The sequence below is a fragment of the Pinus tabuliformis genome, chromosome 5_2 (assembly GCF_031772625.1).
Source record: "Pinus tabuliformis cultivar Carrire ecotype Pingquan chromosome 5_2, CPIR1, whole genome shotgun sequence".
Lineage (NCBI taxonomy): Eukaryota > Viridiplantae > Streptophyta > Pinopsida > Pinales > Pinaceae > Pinus > Pinus tabuliformis.
In genome coordinates, this window is record NC_142306.1 from 1,070,860,339 (window position 1) to 1,070,881,049 (window position 20,711).

A 20,711-nucleotide genomic window follows, 5' to 3' on the forward strand; every position below is an offset into this window, starting at 1 on the left:
CTGGGAGCTATCGAAGAGAGAAGTGATTGGATCAACAAACTAGCGAAAGACACAGGTTAGTTACATCCTTTCTCCTCATTTACATTTCATAAAGAAGAATACTCAAGTAGTTTTCCTTGTTTGTTGCTAAGGCACTATCACACCTTAGAGTGGGATAGGGGCGTTCCGAATGAATACTTTTCCCAACAACAGAAAGGTACTTGTAGGATTGTTTGGTCAGATTATGGATCCAACTATGATCTACTATGATAATTAGAGTTGCATCAAGCTCTCTAAAAAAATTTGTTTTTCACGACTGATCCAAGCATACAAATATCTCATGTCACCATTTGCGGGATTGTGTGCAAAGGCAAATAATCTTGTTGTAGTACATTCTAATAGAGGAACAAGATGCTGATATTTTGAAAAAGGCTTTATCAAAAGGGAAGTTTGAGTTCCATAGGTGAAGGATAGGGGTGGTTGATAATCCCTTTCTTACTGATAGGGAGTGTTGAAAAATGCAGCAAGAAATTCTCAATTTGATTTTGCCTTGATTAAATTGACAAAATTTGAATTTCCACATCAACAGACAACTTGGATCATGTTAACTTGTGTGACATGGCTTGTGTCACCTAGTTTACTCAATAAATTCAAGTTGGAGGATTTAGAGTTCATTTTTGCGTGCGTGATTACTAATTTATAGCAATCAAGGTCAGTTATCTCAAGTTGTTTTCAGTTAAACTAGTTCCAACTTTCGGAGGAACTAGTGGAGGGTCAAGTTGTGCAGTGGGAATTAAGTCAAACTCAATGATCATCCAATTAACTAATCAATCATCCAAAAATAACTAGTGTATGCAGAGAATTAAAGTTACCCAGTTGAGGCGGATATTCCAAGGAAGTATAACATCAGTGGTATGTTGAAAATGGCAACAAGAAAATCCTGCTTTAATTTTCCCTTGAATTAAAATTAGGAGAAAATTGTAATTCCACATTATCAGACCACAAGAATGTGTTAACTAAGTTAAATTCACTTAGTTGGTTCAACTAATTTGAGTTGAGGGACTAACTTGAGTCATGTATAGTGGTTCATAAATTTTAGGAGCCTAGGTTGAGTTTAATTTGAGCTGTAATAGTTTAATTTAGTGAAACTGAGTTAAAGTCAGTTAAACTAGTTCCAACTGTTGGAGGAACTAGTAGGAGGTCTAGCAATGGGGTGCAACTTCATGTGTTCAACTAGTTAGCTGATAAATCAAACATAATTGACTCATGAATGCATGAAATTTGAGTTACCCAGTTGAGATTGGAGTTCAAGGGAAGTGTATTATCAGTTGTATAGTTTTCCAAGTTATACTGATGGTGCATGCAGTCAAACAAGGGCCTATAGGGATTGCATAACTCTAATTGGCAATTTCCCTAATTAATAGGGGGATAATTCCCAAGGAAACTATGCAAGGAAATAGGAGCTTGGTAGGCAGCAAAATTGGCTAAGTATTGGCTAGAGTCATCTTGTGAGGCAGTGAGATAGATTATACTTGTGCATAGATTATTCAGGCTTGAACAAGCATTATATTTCTTCTCTATTTTTATGATCTAATGCAATACAAATAAGAAGGGGTTTTGAGAAGTAAGCTTTCCCCTTAGATAAATCTCTGAGCATATGTGATTAAATCTTGTTTGATGTTCATGTTGTGATTTCTCGATTGATTAATTGTTTCCGCTAATGAGTAGAGTAGATTAAAGCCTTTTGTTTTAGCATATTACATAAGCAGTTTGAATCTACAAGGAATTTATACATTGTATTAGAGAAGGAATCACAATAGAAGAAAAAAATTCGAGTTTGTCTTTGCAAGTAAATCAGATTTGTAGTATCATTCTTCAGATCCAATAGGATGTCGTTCTATGGATTGAGAATCGAGTATTTCCTTGAAGGTAGCTTAAATTATATTGCTTGGAAGGAATTGATGGAGGCAGTATTGGGAATAACATGCTGAAGGAATTCATAAACAATGATATTCCTAAGCCTCCAACAACTAATGCTCAAGATTTGGCAGAGTGGAAGAAATGTGTGGAAAAGACGAGGAGGATCATACTAGAAGGAGTTCAAGATCATGTTATCACGAATATCCACATGAAGGATACCGCATATGTGATGTGGAAAGTTTTGATAGACTTGTTTCAGAACAACGATGACCATAGGAAGCTGGCATTGAAGGACAAGCTTCAGAAGATCAAGATGGAGAAGGGCGACACAATACCACAATACTTGAGCAGGTTCACCCAATATCGGGATGAACTTGGGAGTGTTGGTATTATAGTTTTTTAAGATGATTTGGTAAGTCTAGCACTTCTAGGCCTTTCCAAGAGTTGGAAAATCTACCAGGATTCGGCAAATGGGAGGGAGAAGCTACCAAATTGGGAGTGATTGTGGTCCGACTTGGTGCAAGAAGAGATAAGGCAGAACACCAGAGATGGAACTTCATCCAAGCATGATGATGAGGAGAACTATGGCTTGGCTTGAAAGGAAAAAAAGGGAAAGGGGAGAAATCCAAATCCAAGGGATATTCTGGTCAGGTGAGTAAGAAGCAAGACTTCTTGAAGATTAAATATTTTCACTGTTATGAGTTGGGACATTATACCACGAATTGTCTGCACAAGAAGGTAGTCAAAAAACCCTCAAGAGGAGCGGCAAGTGAAGCTCTAGCTACATAATTCGAGTTGTATTTTACACTCATCGCATGCATGGTGACATTTTTGATGGGTAGTGTGTCATATCTGGATAGTGGAGCCTCATTCCATATGATGGGAAACAAAGAATTTTTCAACGACTTGGAGAAGAAAGACCTTCAGATGCACATCAAGATGGGAGATGATGGAAGGTATAGTGTGACCGATATTGGTAAGTTACTTTTCAGAGGGAGTTTGGTTCTCCTTTCACATTAAAAGATGTCATGTATGCTTCGGGTCTGACAAAGAATTTAGTTTCAGTTTTAATGTTGGAAGACTGTGGCTATGATGTGATATTTAGCAAAGGAAAGACTTTCCTCAGACATATCACCATGGGACAAGTGAAGTGGATTGGGGTTTGGGTGAAGAACCTCTGCAAATTGGATGTAAAAGACTATGCTTCTTTGAGCACAAAAGCAGAGAAGTTTGCAAAGACGAGAGATCGGTGAATTATGACATATGAGACTTGGCCATTTGCACCATGGAGCCTTGATGATCATGCAACGGATTTATACAGGACTTCCCTAGAGTACCTTAGATTTTGCTAATAAGTAGAGAAGATTCAAGTTTTTTATTTTAGCATATTACATAAGCAATTTGAATCTACAAGGAATTTCTACATTGTAGACTAGTTTTGAGTATACAGGTGTTGCATGCAGTCAGATGATCAACATAAGGAATTGTGCAATTCAATTTGAGGAATTTCCTAAACAATAAGGGCCTAATTCCTCAAGGAACAATGCAAGAAAATAGAAGCTCAAGAAGAGGAAAAATTTGACTAAGTCCGGGTTAGAGGCCTTCAGTGAGTAGAGAAATAGGTTATGCACTTGCAGAGTGTGCTCAGTTGAGCAAAGCAATTGTAATACATCTCTATTCCCTAGATAAAAATACTTGCTTCATGTGTGATATTTCTTCTTGTATGTCTGAGATTTTTGTTCTAAGTTGTGAATTAATGTCCGCAAAGCAGTAAAGTAGGTTTATGTCTTATGATCTTGATTAAAATTTCATGAGCACTTGCAAATATACATCCTAATTTCTATAATTCCTCCACTAAAAGAAATTCTTCAAGCTTGTCACAACACTGGCACTCTTATCTAATATCTTTGTAGTGGGCTTTGAAGTGACATCTTGTATTTCCAAAACCAAAGAAAGTATTTATGCTATGTTTTTATTTTGTTGTTCTTCGACTCAGTGTCCCTCCCTCCCTCTAATGTCTTTTTTTTTTTTTTCCTCTCACTTGTCTCCCAATATTTTTTCAAACAAATAAGCATGCACTTAACATACGCATGTCACATGGTTGTATAATCTTTTTCCCATGTCAATGTAGATTAACAAGATGATTGTGTGGAAGCAATCTTACTATACTTCTCGACACAAAACCATACTCAAATGATTCAATTTTCAACTTCGCATCCAAAAACCCAAACTACCAATATTAGTTTCTTCACTTCACTTTCATTTTTCTCTCGAAATATTCTTACATTTTTATTTAATAACATATTCTAATTCGTTTAACCTTGGACATATTTAACATGAAATTATGTTATATATGATTCTTCTTTCTTCCAACACCATAAACTGTATGAATTTGAAGCCTATGCAAGATTAGAACATATCTAAAAGTGAAATGGTCTTTTCTACATGGGAAGTTTTGTAAAACTCAATGCGTGCCTCGGAGAATGTCACGTTAACAAAGATATGTGGTTTTTATTACACTGTCATGAACGAGCTTTCTGGTATCTATTTATAATATACGATTTTGAACCAAGTTAAACTGTTCTTGCACATTTATAGTATTTTGCAGGGATTTGAAGGAATACGTGGAAAAGTTATTGGATAATGGAACAAATGAGACAATCGACTGCAAAGGTTGCTCCAAATTATAATTATTTATATGTAATGTGAGTTTGACATGCGTCTAGAAGAAAATTCACATCCAAACTATAGCAAGTTCTCTACATTCAATAAATCAGAATTGTGAACAATTCCAGGAAACTTCCCGGGAGCTAATTTATATCAAGTATTTAATTTAATATGTGTTGTGTGGAAGGTTATTGAGTGGAGCGGAAGTTTGGTGGTGGTTCCTACAAAAAGTTCATTATGCGGAAAATTGGTGGTGGTCACTACCAAAAATATTGATGGAATCTGTGTGGGTTTCGATAGTCTCGATACACTTGGACTCTGGCATATTCCACAACTTCATGCTATTATTTGATGTTTCCAAATACAAGAAATCATTGTTTGGATCTGTTAACAGAGTTGGATGTTGCCAACATGTAAGGGGATCTCCTTGTTGTGAATTTCCAATTATACCTCACTCCATTTGGTGTAGGAGTCACATCTGGTTATATGGTCTAGGCACTGTTGGAAAGGTTTCAAAAATATGCCTTGGTTACACACACACGAGATCACAACACCTCTTTGGGTAGCAATTATGTAGGCTTTGGGGGAATTTTCACAACTGGTAAGGGAAAACGAGCCTTTGGTTACCTGCAGATTAGTCCACATAATAATCAACAATCATGGAAGCATAATAGCACTTATTCAATGATAACCATAGGTAAGCAACAAATTATTTCATTAAACTTAGTATGTAATTGAAGCAACATATACCACAAACATAACAACAATATTCCTACTATATCTATGATACATGTATGAAGACGTGTCGGCTCATAGAGCTTCTAATTATGAATGAAAGATCCCAAATACATTTTTGCATAGATGAAACAGTAGATCTAGTAGTGGAACATGAAGCCACAACTTGCTTCTCCAAAGAATGATCTATCTACTATATACGACAAGAGAAGCCAAGGAAACACTCCATGAATCCAAGCCCTTAGCTTGCGTTATGAGGATTTATTTATAACTAATGACAATGACCTGTGAGCTTCCTCATGACTCATCGACTCCTACAACTTTTCATATTATATACATGACTCTTTACATTCCATATGTGGCATCCACATTCCACATGTGTCTCTTGGAATTCATTACATACCATTTATTACAAAAGACAAATTACATATGAGATGATAACTATATAAGACAAAACTGATAATAGGACAAAGACTTATCAAATTGACAAATATTTTGCTTCCTCATGGAGCTCATTTTTTATGTATGTGTGCCATGCTCTGGACTCCGTTGAGATGACTTTGACCCGAACTAAAAAGTCCCCTGCATAACACATCTTCACTTCTAATGCCTCCATCAATATGGTTTTGGACCTTAACTGTACATTATTCCATAGCCATGAAAGTTTCATGTGAGATTTGACTGGCGTGATGGCATATTGTATAATCATTTCTCTAGCTATCTCCAAGCCTTCATGTTTCGATGCTTGCTTGATTTGTTTTATGTATTTCCTTGTCTCCTAGACAATGATTTCACTGCTTATGATTTCTTCAAGCGATCCTATTGAGGGCATCCCATGTTTTTGTGCTAGAGACTCAAAAGCATTGTGCAGTCGATTATAAGAAGCAATAGACATAATCGACTGCTCTCCAAGATGCATGTAGTTCCGATGGTGGAGTTTCAACTGAAATTTGTCTATCTAAGCGGCATCTTGTCTTCTTTCCAAATGTTGTGAAGCATCTGGATACTTAACAACCCATTCTTGAAGTTGGTTAATCGCAATGTTTGCCATTTTCGGGAATTTTACCACTTCTTGTGCTTTCTTATGAGTTCCAACAAGATGAGCCACCACTTGTTGTAGAACTATCATTTCATTGTATAATTGTGCCATGGTGTCCTCCATTGGACTTGGTTCCTCCTGCATGGATGAATGTCATTCTGCGGTGTTGTAGTTGTGTGAAGATAATTGTTGATTCTTTGTCGTAAGGTTTTCCTCCTGTTGCTTCACTTCAATAATTTCTCTCCTTAATCTAGAATTCTCATTCAACAAATATTCAGAGTTGTCTTTCGTTGTTGTGGAAAAAGCAACATTTGTCGCCATGGTTACTCTCGGATTCCTTCTGGTATTAGTAGTTACCACCTTCTCTGTAGGATCATTTAAAAAGTATCTTTGTCTTTTTTGCACGATCCTCTTCTTTTGTTGATTAAACTTGGCATTGCACACATCCATGAATATATTCTCAGGTTGAGGTGTGGTTCCCATTTCTCTAAATTGAATATGACCACTTGTGAGTAGGGGTTCTTGTGGAGAACCTGCTTCATCATTCATAGTTTGGATGATATCCTCTTCCTCCAACTCTTCTTCTATCTCCTAATTCAATTGTTCTTCTTCCACTCTCTGTGTTGTTTCTTCCTCTTGATACTGCCTTTGTTGTTCCTCTTCTATTCTTCTCCTTTCCTATTCTTCTTTATGTTTCTTTCTAAGAAACTCATCTTGTTTCCTCTTCTCCTCTTCTTCTACTTCTCTCCTCTCTTGTTCTTCTTGAATAGCTCTTTTGTTCAAAGGATCAACTTTCCATTTCTTAGTGCTTTCTCTTTTCGAATCATACTTGATCCTCTTCCTAGGAGATACACTCTTTGCTTGAGGGGTTATCTATTCTTCCTCCTGCACCTACATATCTTGAGTTGGTCGATCTTAGGGAGAACTGGTGTCCATCCCTAGATGTGTCTTTCTAACTACATTGTACCAGTTATTCACCTTCTCATCTTCTACTATGGACATTGATGAATATCCCCAATTGAAATCAATCATTTCACAATGTTTCCTGCACAATCTCTTGGGATCATATCCATGAAAGTATTTAGTTGCGAAGTGTAAGAAATCTAGCTCTTGTATCTCTACAATTGCTACCTTATGGCTCTTCAACTCATATATTCTTATCCTCAAAGGGAAGGTGGGCCAAGGGGATTTCTTCCTCTTGTGAAGGACTCATGAGAGTTCCTTGTCCAACTAATATGCTACTTCCTGCATGACCACCTTATTGGTCACATATCACGACATGAGATGAGGGGAGATTTGACATCCAAAACATCTGATATATGTACCCTCAGATGCTACAAACCAATCTGTGATATGTTGTAGTGACTCCCTCACCTTATCAATCATACAAGAAGGATCAATCTCGAATATCATATCGAATATAACTGCAAAGATGTGCTCAACCAATTTTTCATATGCACCTCTGAAGCTTGATGTTGACAAGACTTTGTAATGGAAGTAAACCGGGAACTGGTTTCGAGGGGTCCAGTTCCAGTAAATTCCTAGAAAAGCATATTGTGCACAGATTCCATATAAAATAAATGCAGACATATAGAATAATTGTTGGGAGTGGGATCCCCCAAGGACAGTTTTGGGGCTAAAAGCCCATGTTTAAGTCAAATTTTTGTAATATTATTGTAAAGACTCCCCATTTTGTGATCACGGAGCGTGAAGGTGTTATGTGTCACAAAGGGTAGTCCACCCTTAGTTTTGTAAAGTAAAGTTGGCTGTAAGAGATCTACCCATGGTCTGCGGACTATGGAATTGTATAAAAAGATCTAATCTCTAAGTAGTTAAGAAAAATAAAAAAAGGAAAAACAGGAAAGAGAGTCGTAGCTTTAGAGCAAGAAGTTTAAGTCTTGGGTCGTAGCATAGGTACAGGCTCTACAGCTGAGTGCGCAAAGGCCTAGGGTAGAAGTCTGCATCTGAGTTTGCGGACCCCTACAGCTGTGTGCACATGGTGAATAGAGTCTGTAACACTTGGAAGATATTAATAAAAGGAGTTATTTTGCAATTTATGTGTATTTATTCTGTTGATGGGTTTGGATATTTTGTGTATGAATTTCCTTTATTATGCTTCTATAATGCACGAATGAATACAACTACATTGAATAATTAAATGCAATTATGAATATCTGATTACGTGGTGATAACTTTAAGTATTTGGCAAAATAAGAAAATCACTCAGGGTAATTGAGGAATCTGCACAGCGCGAAAGTACGCTGAGCCCCAGGTTAGAGCTACACGAAGGTCAATCATATACTTTCGCGAAGGTATTCAAAGCCGGAATAAAGGGTTTGTCTTACAAGCCCTAGAGTGAGATCACCTGCGTGAAGGCAGTGATAGAAGAGAGCAAACGACATCACAACCATCTCAGGGTGCGGAAACTTGGTTCCAGCATCCCCCCATACTTCTTCAGGTGAGACTTCGGTCCACACTCTGCTGGATGATGTCGAAAGGGCCAGTAGTGTAGGGATTTGTTTGGCTAATTAACGTAGAACCTGGTTCAAGCCCCCTCAAGCCAACAAATGGTTTTGTTGGCGGGATCAAAATCTCCATAAGAGAAAATGGTTCTTACTGTGGATTCTCCGGTGACTAAGTCAGAGAGGTGTGATGTTGTATCACTAGAATCCAACTAAAAAGGATATTTGAGACTGGTTGGATAGAAAGATCCACGAATTTGCGACACAGGAGAACAGAAACCCACGACTGACAAAGGAACAATGGTTGGACCAATACCTGTATACAGAGATCCACGAGATCTTTTTCTGCTCTTTCCCTATTGAGCTATACGAGTGGATCGCGAAGCTAGCAGATAGCCAAGGAAGGTGGAAATTTGACGGTCCTATTGTTTGGACCCCAGAGCTAGTGTGAAGGTTGGAAGCATCAAAGGATAAGATCACCCGCATTGTCGATCATTTGCTCGATCGTGTCATAGGAGGATTTGTGACTAAATTCGTGGTCGACACCTTAGTCAGCTATAGCGAGGCGGAGCGACTCTTTTTCAAAGGACCACGAGGTAAGTATGTAAAATCTTTGAATACTTGGATTAAAATGTTGTTTTGCGAAAAATGGGTTATGCAGCTACTTTGATGTTCGTGACTACGTGAAGTGGAAAAAATTACAGGAGAGAAGGCAAAAAGGGTCCAGAGTATAGCCCCTTGATTTCACCTCCGTGAAGTGATGAAGAAGGGATAGTGAAGGTTTTTCCGCGAAGTGCTATTCGGTTAATAAGACAAAGATTCCCGCGAATACCACCTCCACCCACACCACCTCTGACTTCACCACCATCACCTCCAACTTCACTCTTACCACCTTCGCGTCCACCATGGTTTAGTATGACAAATACTGTGAAGTTGCCATTGTTCAAAGGCTTGGGAAATGAGGACCTAGACCAATTCTAGTTTGTTGTGAGGGCTATATGGGAAGCTCAAGGTGTTATAAATGATAATATAAAGAAGGGGACACTGGTTAGTGCTCTGCAAGATTGCGCACTGCCTGGTATATTATGTACTCTAACAATAACCCGAATGATGGAGTAGCAGACATCCATGCAGCACTAAATATGGAATTTAGTAGGCCTAAATCTGAGGCGTAGTCGATTGTGGGATTCAAAGATATCACGGTGCAACCAGGGGAGATGCATTGGGAACTAGATCAGAGGCTAAAATGTACAATCCGTGCAGCCACCATGAATTTGACAGATGGGCAACATCGCGAGTGGTTGTGGCTTCACTACTACCACACTTAAGGAGTGCGCTGTCGCAGCAGAAGATAACAACTCAGGAAGGGGCCTTGGTGTTGAGATTACAACAAGATGATGGAGCTTAGTGAAAAGAGTCGCCTTCACTAAGTGGGCCCGCAGGCTATTTTTGGCGCAAGTCTATTTTTAGACATATGGATCATGTCTATGGATTGCAGGTTGCTGTTTATGGATGATTGATCAAGTTGGGAAAAAATAGATGGACTTCTATTTTTGATGAAAGTGTGAGTGATCACAGTGTGAGTGATCAAAGTCTATTTTTAGACTGGCTGTAAAAAATAGAAAAGTCAAATATTATTATCTCACAATAATATTTGGACTATAAACTTAATCTTATTCTCTTGGAGCACTTCAGTTTGAGCTACAGAGGTGGCACATGCAGCTGTCAGAAGGAAATACGCTTTTCTTATGAGTCAGTTGAGTTGTTTCATGCATGACTTCAGTTAGAACTCAATCAGTTGAGTTTGGTGGAGTTGATGGAGTTGTGTTCAGTTTAGCTTTGTTAAACTGGTTGTATTTAGTCTAACTGGAAAATAGACTAGAGATGAGTTGGGTGAATTAGTTATTAATTAATTCACAAGTTATTAACTCATAATACAACTAATGAATACATCAGTTAACTCAGTTGCATGTCAGTGCATGTTCAGTTCAACAGGGACAGGTGGTAGAGAATCAGATTGCTATCAGTTGTGACTATAGTTGTGCACCAGATCTTGCACAATCAAGGGATTGAGTATGCCAATGAGTTTGCTCACGTATTTGCCCACATTATAGCTTGTGCTCACGTCCAACAAAGAGTGAGTGACTATTTTGCAGGTGAAAAACGAGTTTGGTGAGCCATTCTCATCAGTTCTTGAGCAGGTATTGAGCAGTGGATGCAGGGAAGCAGTGGAAGAGATTTGGAGATCAGATCAGATCTGAGCTGTATTGTGTGTAACAGAGGTGGAGATACTTGTGAGAAGTATTATGCTGTGTAATGTTACATGACTCAATCATTAATATACAAATAGTTGGGGTTTTTAGCGAGATGCTTTCCCCGGGATACATACTGTGTTAATGTGTGAATGCTCTTGATGTTTTATTGTTATTGATGCTGCTATATTGATGATCAACGTAGAGGAGCTTATGTATTGTGTATGTATTCCACAATAGTACATGATTAGGATAATCTCTGTTGAATATGTGTTAAATTATTCAAAATTTCTACATGGTATCGGAGCGAGCTAAATAATTGTAGAAAAAGTTTCTACATGGTATCGGAGCTGTTGATCATCAGATCTACTATTCAAGAAGTGTTTACATTCTATTTCTTCAGGCAGAGTCTGTAATCGGGCCAGGTAGCCTCTGGATTCATCCTTCCTTTGGAAGGTGAGATATCTGGTGAATGCCCATACAGTCAATCTCTGTACGAGAAATATTGTGTTCTCACAAATTCTAGATTGGAAGCGGTTGAGTTGGAGTTGGTGGAAATTCGAATTTGCAACAGTGTTGTTGAAAATGTCTTTCAATGGATTGCAAATGTTATTCCAAAGCAAGAGCGACCTGGCGCTCAAGGATAAACTCAGTAACAATAAGTATGAGAATGGATCTTCATCAAAGGTATTTGATGAAGAGAATTGCGCTTTGGCTGCCAAAGCAAAGAAGGGGAAGAACAATAAAGATTCTCATTCTGGTGCGAAAGGCAAGAAGAAGGATATGTCCAAGGTGAAGTGTTTTCACTGTCACCAGCACGGACACTATGCCACAAATTGTCCGCAGAAGAAGAAGAACAAGCAAGCTGCTGGATCTGCAGGGGGAGAGACCTTAGCTTCTCAGTTTGAGCTTGATTTTTCATTGATCGCATGCTTGGTTTCAAGTGTGATGGGATCAGTGTGGTTCTTGGACAGTGGTGCGTCTTTTCACATGACGGGAGATAGAGATTTGTTCTCTGATCTGGAGGACAAAGATCTTGGAGTGCACATCGAGATGGGCGATGATGGTAGATACAATGCGACCGGTATCAGTACCATTTCCTTTGAGAGGGAGTCTGGTAAACCCTTTGTATTGAAGGAAGTCATGCATGTTCCAGGATTGAAGAAGAATCTCATCTCAGTGGCGATGTTAGAAGACAAGGGGTATGATGTTGTTTTCAGCGAGGGAAAGGCCTTCCTGTGCAGCAAGACAACTGGTGAGACTCGGAAGATAGGGGTTCGAGTGAGGAACCTTTATCAGTTGCATGTAGATGGATGCGCAGCAATGGCAGGCAAGGCAGAAGGATTGGTGAGCCGGGATGATGGCGAGTTGTGGCACAGGAGATTGGGTCACCTTCACCATGGAGCCTTGAAGATACTGCAGCATATCAATACAGGGCTTCCTAAAGGCACACTTGCGCAGTCAGATCAGTGCAAGGGGTGTACTTTGGGGAAGTTTGTGAAAGCCACCTTTCACGAGAAGGATAGTCGCGCCACGACGATCTTTGAGAGAATTCACACAGACGTGTGTGGACCTTTCTCAGTTGCTTCGACAACAAAACACAGGTATTATGTGATTTTTGTTGATGATTTCTCTCGTAAGTGCTGGATCTTCTTCATGCAAAAGAAGAGCGAGACATATTCAAAGTTCTGTGAATTCAAAGCACTGGTCGAGAAGGAGTCGGGGAAGAAGGTGAAGGCTCTTAGGAGCGATAATGGTGGTGAATACATCTCGGATGAGTTCAAGGATTTCTGCAAGACAGAAGGGATTCGTAGAGAGCTCATAGCTCCCCATAAGCCACAGCATAACGGGGTAGCTGAGCGGAAGAACAGAACGATTGTGGGTGCTGCATGGGCAATGTTGCATGATCAGGGCCTACCCCTTCACTTGTGGGTGGAAGCATGCAATACAGCAGTTTATGTGCAGAACCGTTGTCCTCATAGGATACTTGGCATGAGTACACCTGAGGGGACTTATTCTGGTAAGAAGCCTGATCTTTCTCATTTGAGGATTTTTGGTGCTAACGTTTACATGCATGTGACGAAGGATGCCAGGAAGAAGTTGGAGCCGACCGCAGAGGTTGGGATATTTGTGGGGTACACTGATACGCCCCACAACTATCATGTGTATTTGCCAGACAGTGGTAAAACTGTTGTGCGACGGGATATAAAATTTCAAGAGGAGAAAGCCATGAAGTGTTCGCTTGAGAGGGAGCTACACTTGCATGCAGATGAGGAGCTATTAGTTCCTAAGGATGAGCTTCAGTACGTGGATCAGCCACAGGACGAGGTTCATGGAGTGGAAGAGACCACTCATGCAGCGCCAACCATCAGAGGGCGAAAGCGCTTGACAGAAGCTGAGCGACTGGCTCAAGATGCAGAGAAAGTTGTAGGACCACCTACAGCCCAACGCAGGCAGAGACAGTCACCTGATCGGTACACTGGATACATGGCTCTTATGAGCAAGTGTGTTGTGACTGAGCCATCCTCTTTCGAGGAAGATGTGGAGGATCCCGCATGGGTAGACGCCATGGTGGAAGAGTATGATTCTATTGTCAGAAACAGTGCATGGGAGATTGTTCCTAGACCGGAAGGGAAATGAGTGGTGGGTTCGAGATGGATCTACAAAGTTAAGCAGGCAGCTGACGGGAGTGTGGAGAAGTACAAGGCAAGATTTGTTTCCCGAGGCTTTTCACAGATTGAGGGGATCGATTATGAGGAGACCTTTGCACCTATCGCAAGGTATTCTTCCATACAGACGATTCTTGCTCTCTCAGCGCAGATGGGATGACACATTCATCAGATGGATGTGAAGACTGCGTTCCTCAACGGAGTTATTGAGGAGGAGGTGTACATTGAGCAATCCGAAGGCTTTGAAGTCTTCAGCAGCGAGTCGCATGTGTGTAGGCTAAAGAGAGCACTGTATGGGTTGAAGCAAGCGCCACGTGCTTGGTACACACGAATAGACAACTATTTCACAGGACTTGGATTCTCCAAGAGCGAGGCGGATCCGAACCTATACCAGATTGTGGTGGAGGGTAAGTTGCTTATCATTGTACTGTATGTTGATGATTTGATTCTAACGGGTGATGAGCTGTTGATACTGTCATGCAAGAAGGATCTTGCTATAGAGTTTGAGATGAAGGATTTGGGCCTCCATCACTAGCCTCCATCACTATTTCCTGGGATTGGAAATATGGCAGCGTAGTGGTGGACTGTTTGTTTCTCAGGGAAAGTATGCTCGGGAGATACTGGAGAAGTTCAACATGCATGGCTGCAAGCCTGTTGATACTCCTCTTCCTGGAGGTTGGAGGAAGGAGGATGCCACTTCGGGAGAAGAAGTGGATGCCACTGTTTATCGACAGTTGGTGGGGTCGCTGATGTATTTGGTCAATACACGACCTGATATATGCTATGCAGTTAACCAGCTTTCACAAGCTATGGTTAAGCCTACCAAGCTCTTCTGGAAGGCGGGCAAGCATGTATTGCGCTACTTGAGAGGCACATCGGGATATGGTTTGTGGTACAGACAGGAGGATGAGCTGAAGCTATGTGGCTTCACGGATGCAGATTGGGCAGGGAGCCAAATGGACAGAAAGAGCACATCAGGAGGGGTCTTCAGTATTGGATCGACAATAGTTTCTTGGTACAGCAGGAAGCAGAGATCTGTGTGGATGAGGATGATCCTAGTCGGGTTGTTCGGGTCCAAGCACATCAGGTACCATCATATCAGAGATTGTGTGCAGCGGAGGATCATGTTACTTTCGTACATTCCAACGGAGGATCAGGATGCTGATATTCTGACGAAGGCTCTCACCAGGAGCAAATTCGAGTACCACCGAGGCAGGATAGGGGTTGCTGATAATCCATATCTTGTTGAGAGGGAGTGTTGAGATTGCAACAAGATGATGGAGCTTAGTGAAAAGAGTCGCCTTCACTAAGTGGGCCCACAGACTATTTTTGGCGCAAGTCTATTTTTAGACTATGTCTATTTTTAGACATATGGATCATGTCTATGGATTGCAGGTTGCTGTTTATGGATGATTGATCAAGTTGGGAAAAAATAGATGGACTTCTATTTTTGATGAAAGTGTGAGTGATCACAGTGTGAGTGATCAAAGTCTATTTTTAGACTGGCTGTAAAAAATAGAAAAGTCAAATATTATTATCTCACAATAATATTTGGACTATAAACTTAATCTTATTCTCTTGGAGCACTTCAGTTTGAGCTACAGAGGTGGCACATGCAGCTGTCAGAAGGAAATACGCTTTTCTTATGAGTCAGTTGAGTTGTTGCATGCATGAATTCAGTTATAACTCAATCAGTTGAGTTTGGTGGAGTTGATTGTGGAGTTGATGGAGTTGTGTTCAGTTTAGCTTTGTTAAACTGGTTGTATTTAGTCTAACTGGCAAATAGACTAGAGATGAGTTGGGTGAATTAGTTATTAATTAATTCACAAGTTATTAACTCATAATACAACTAATGAATACATCAGTTAACTCAGTTGCATGTCAGTGCATGTTCAGTTCAACATGGACAGGTGGTAGAGAATCAGATTGCTATCAGTTGTGACTATAGTTGTGCACCAGATCTTGCGCAATCAAGGGATTGAGTATGCCAATGAGTTTTCTCACGTATTTGCCCACATTATAGCTTGTGCTCACGTCCAACAAAGAGTGAGTGACTATTTTGCAGGTGAAAAACGAGTTTGGTGAGCCATTCTCATCAGTTCTTGAGCAGGTATTGAGCAGTGGAGGCAGGCAAGCAGTGGAAGAGATTTGGAGATCAGATCTGAGCTGTATTGTGTGTAACAGAGGTGGAGATACTTGTGAGAAGTATTATGCTATGTAATGTTACATGAATCAATCATTAATATACAAATAGTTGGGGTTTTTAGCGAGATGCTTTCCCCGGGATACATACTGTGTTAATGTGTGAATGCTATTGATGTTTTATTGTTATTGATGCTGCTATATTGATGATAAACGTAGAGGAGCTTATGTATTGTGTATGTATTCCGTAATAGTACATGATCAGGATAATATCTATTGAATATGTGTTAAATTATTCAAAATTTCTACACTTGGAGATTGCCATGAGACTACATGAGACTCTGATGCAAGATCCTAATCTAGGAGTTCAACAGAGCCAATGTGTAGCTGAAGAATCTGTGCCTTGAGATGCAAAGCCTGAAGCAGGACAGAATGGTTCGACCAGAGGTACGTGAGGAGGTATGGTGCTTGAAATGCAAGAGTTAAGGTCATGACAAAGACCATTGCCTGGTCTTTGTAAATTACATTATAGGAGGAGGACCAATGCCTTTAAGGCCAGAAGCTCAAGTAGGACCTAGCGCGGGGCCTGAATTATGGTGCACTATCTATCAGATAGTCGGAAAACATGCCACGGATAATTGTCACTTGCTACAGAAGTATGTACAAGCACCGCAATAACTGTTCTGCAACTTTTGTAGGTCAGTAGGACATGATGAGCGTACTTGTAGGAGTTATGAATTGATGATGGATAGAACTCCTGCCTATAGGGTTCAGGCCGAAACGCGGCCCCTTGACCAGAATGCAGGGATGGCGCAGACAGGATTTCAGGGGTGCGGACGAGGTTGAGGTGGAGGAGGACCTGGTAGAGGTCGAGGACAGTTGATTTGCTACAATTGCGGAGGACCAAGACACTATGCCCGCGATTGCACTAATCCAACGCGTCCGTCATGCAAGTATTGCACACTGTTTTATCATGAAACAGAAGATTTTCCTACACTGATAGCTAGGATACGTGACAAAGGGGCACTACCACCTCCGCCGACTCAAAACCTGTAGATGATGAGGTTTGAGCCGCGCGAGGAAGATCCAAACGTAAATATAGTGCTCAGGAGTGGAATCGCGACAGGAGATGACAAGGGGAAACAGACAAAAGATAGTACATGGGTTCGCAAAGCCCCGACAAAAGAGGTTGAGTTCGATTTGGAGCGCGCTTGTGAAGCCTTCATGGAAGCTAAGAAGAGCTTCGCTGAGGCCTCCACCTTAGGAAGCAAGGATAAGCCTGAGCCAGAGATGGACCCCTCTATGATCATAAATTTCCTGGAAACCTGTATGAAGTTACTGCGCGACAGTAAGGCTGTGACAGGGTTACAAGAATTCATCAATAGGTGTGCTGGAGCCACGCATAGTAGATATGAGAGTATGAAATGGATCAAGTCATTTTGGACTTGGGGTCAGATGCGAATGTCATACTAAAGAAGACTTGGGAGCGAATGGGGAGACCTGCGCTGTAATGGTCTCTGATTCAGCTAAGGATGGCGAATCAACAGAAAATCATCCCCATGGGGTGGCTACACGGGGTGTCCGTGGATATTGAGGGAGCGAGCACGCTGGCCAATTTTGAAGTAATAGAGATAGTGGATGACAACAATCCCTACCCTACGCTCCTGGGAATTGACTGGGTTACTGATATGAATGGGTGATCAATCTGAAGAAGCGGAAGATGATCTTTGAGAAGAAATCGTTGCAAGTAATAGTACCCCTTGATCGTGCTATACTGAACCTATCTGTGATTATGAGAGTGATGATGACCTGAACTGTATCTATAAGATAACAACGCGAGACCAAGATTGGGTGAATCCCACCGCGGATGGACGGATTACATGGGATTGTGAGAATTCCTGCACTTCAGACTTCGATCAAGAAATAGAACATTGGCAGAATCAGTTACATGAAGCAACTACGCTGAATTGTAACATGATGCCCGGTCGCTGCGGTGTGTGTCGTCAGAGGTAAGAAATCTGCCTACTAATGATGGTATGAATGAGGTAGATATCTTTTTGGATGTATTTGAAAGGGAGGTACCAGAAAAGTAGCGCTTCTAGGCCTTGGACTGGGCACTGCGTGCTACGCTCACAAGATGGTGGTGTACGCACAAGGGAAGCTTTCATGATTGGCATGAATGTAGGAGGATGATGAGAGCACGATTTGGGAAGCCTAAGATGTGACTGACAGACAAGTACGATGGGTAGAATTATCTACGCGTGCATTAGGCCAAATGAACACAGGGTTATGGAGAAAAGCCCTAACCTGAGTGGGTGCACCTGTTATTTCGTAGCCTAGATGTTATCCCAATGAATTGGTATATAAAAATAGAGCTCCGCCATGGGATAGGGGAATGGGATATCTTGCGCAAAGGATTCATGATTGAATTAAGTTTTGAAGACGGGTTTGACAGTATTGGTGAAGTGCTACAAGAGGTGAAAGCAGCTATCTTTGGGTTACTGCAGGATCCTTTAGACCTAATTCAACCAAAATGGGCTACTCAGATAAGTTGCATGCTCGAATGTTATAATGTAACTGTTGAAGTAGAGGACAAGGATCCCCAGAAGATTAACATTCTAGAAACAGAAGGCCACCGGGAGGTTCAACGACCGTAGATTGAGAACCCTAATATAACCACTCCGGTGAAAATGAAACAAGTGAACATTGGTACGGAGGCAAAACCCAAATTTTTGAAGATTGGAGACTACTGGGATGACAGGATGGTGGATAAGGTTGCTGCATTGCTCCGCGAATACCAGGACTTATTACCCACCAAGTTTACAGACTTGAAAGGAATAATTAGGGACTTAGGAATGATGAAGATCACGTTAAAGCTCGATGCGAAGCCAGTTAAGCAAAGGCCTTACCGTCTCAATCCAAAATACAAGGAGAAGGTCCGCTTAGAGTTAGACAAGATGCTAGCGGTAGGGATCATTGAGCCTTTGGAAGAATCTGATTGGGTAAGCCCAATAGTGGTGCAAGAGATGAAGCAGAAGGATGAGATAAGGATATGCATGGATCTCAAAAAACTGAATGATGCTTGTGTGCATTATCCTTTCCCGACTCCGTTCACGGATGAAGTGTTGGACAATGTAGGCGATCAGGAAGCATATTCCTTCATTGATGGGTTCTTTGGGTACCACCAAATCAAAATCGCGCCGGAGGATAGGAGCAAGATAACCTTCACGACTGAGTGGGGTTGTTTTCAGTACACTGTAATTCCATTTGGATTAAAGAATGCGCCTGCAATCTTTTTGCGCGTGGTTGTTGCGGCATTCAAGTAGTTTATTCATAAGTTCCTAGAGGTATATTTTGATGACTAGACTGTATTTGGGTTGGTTAAGCGCCATGTAGCAAGCTTGCGCTTGATGCTAGATACCTGTTGAAGATACTAGCTCACGCTTAATCTCAAGAAGTGTATGTTTTGCGTTCCTTTTGGGAACCTACTGGGGCATGTGGTTTGCAAACAAGGACTGATGGTAGACCCTATGAAGATCGCAGTGATACTGAACTTGGAAGCGTTGAGGAGTGTGAAACAGTTGCACGCTACTCTGGGACATATGGGATATTATAGAAAGTTTATCAAAAGCTATGCCCAGATCACCGTGCCTATGGAAAAATTATTGAAGAAGGATGTCACGTTCTGCTGGAACGATGACTGTAAGAAAATCTTGGATATATTGAAAGAAAAGATGGTTACCATGTCGATTCTAGTCTTCCTGGACTGGAAGAAAGAGTTTCATGTACATGTCGACACGTCATGTATAGCGTTGGGGGCAGTACTAACACAGGCTGGCGGAGAAGGCTTAGACCATCCTATCGTGTTCGCAAGCCACAAATTATCCAAAGCAGAGAAGAACTATTCTACCACTGAACACGAGGGGCTAGCTATGGTGTACGCGCTCCAAAAGTACCAGCTCTACTTGCTAGGAGGCCATTTTAAGATGTATATGGATCACTTCGCGCTGAAGTACTTGGTCGATAAGCCTATGTTGGGGGGGCGAATCTACAGATGGCTCTTATTGTTCCAAAAGTACGATTTTGAAGTTGTTGTGAAGCCTGGATGATTGAACGTGGGACTAGACCATTTGTCGCGCATCGAAATAGGGGAGGAACCTACTAACTTGGAAGAAGGATTGCCTGACGCACAACTATTTGTAGTGCATTTCATGGATGGTCATTTTGAGTATATAATAAACTTCCTAGAAATAGGAACTGCACCGGAAGGATACTCTATCCAACAAATGAAGGAATTAGTGGTGCGTGCGGAAGATTTCTCTATCATTGCTGGGCATCTATACAAGATGGGGACTGATGAGATATTGCGACGGTATGTACCTGAGTTCGAACAAAACAGAATCCTCCCGGACGCTCATGGGGGCGTCGTGAGAGGAAATTATGCGGGGAGAGAAACTGCGCAGAAGATTCTATGCGCAGGGTTGTGGTGGCCAACCCTTCATCAGGATTCAAAAGCATATTGCAAGGCGTGTGATGTATGTCAAAGAATGGGCAGGCCATCATGGAGGGATGAAATGCCTTTGAATCCACAAATGATGTTGCAACCCTTCGAGAAGTGGGCAATAGATTTTGTAGGACCCATTTAGCCACAAGGGAAGACAGGAGCAAGGTACATTATCACTGCGACAGAGTATTTGACTCATTGGGCGAAAGCGAAACTGGTGAAGGATTGCACGGGCGCGACAACTATGAAGTTCCTATTTGAGCATGTATTGATGCGATTTGGATGTCCAAGGATCTTGATGAGTGATCGTGGTACGCACTTCCTGAATGAGACGATCAACGC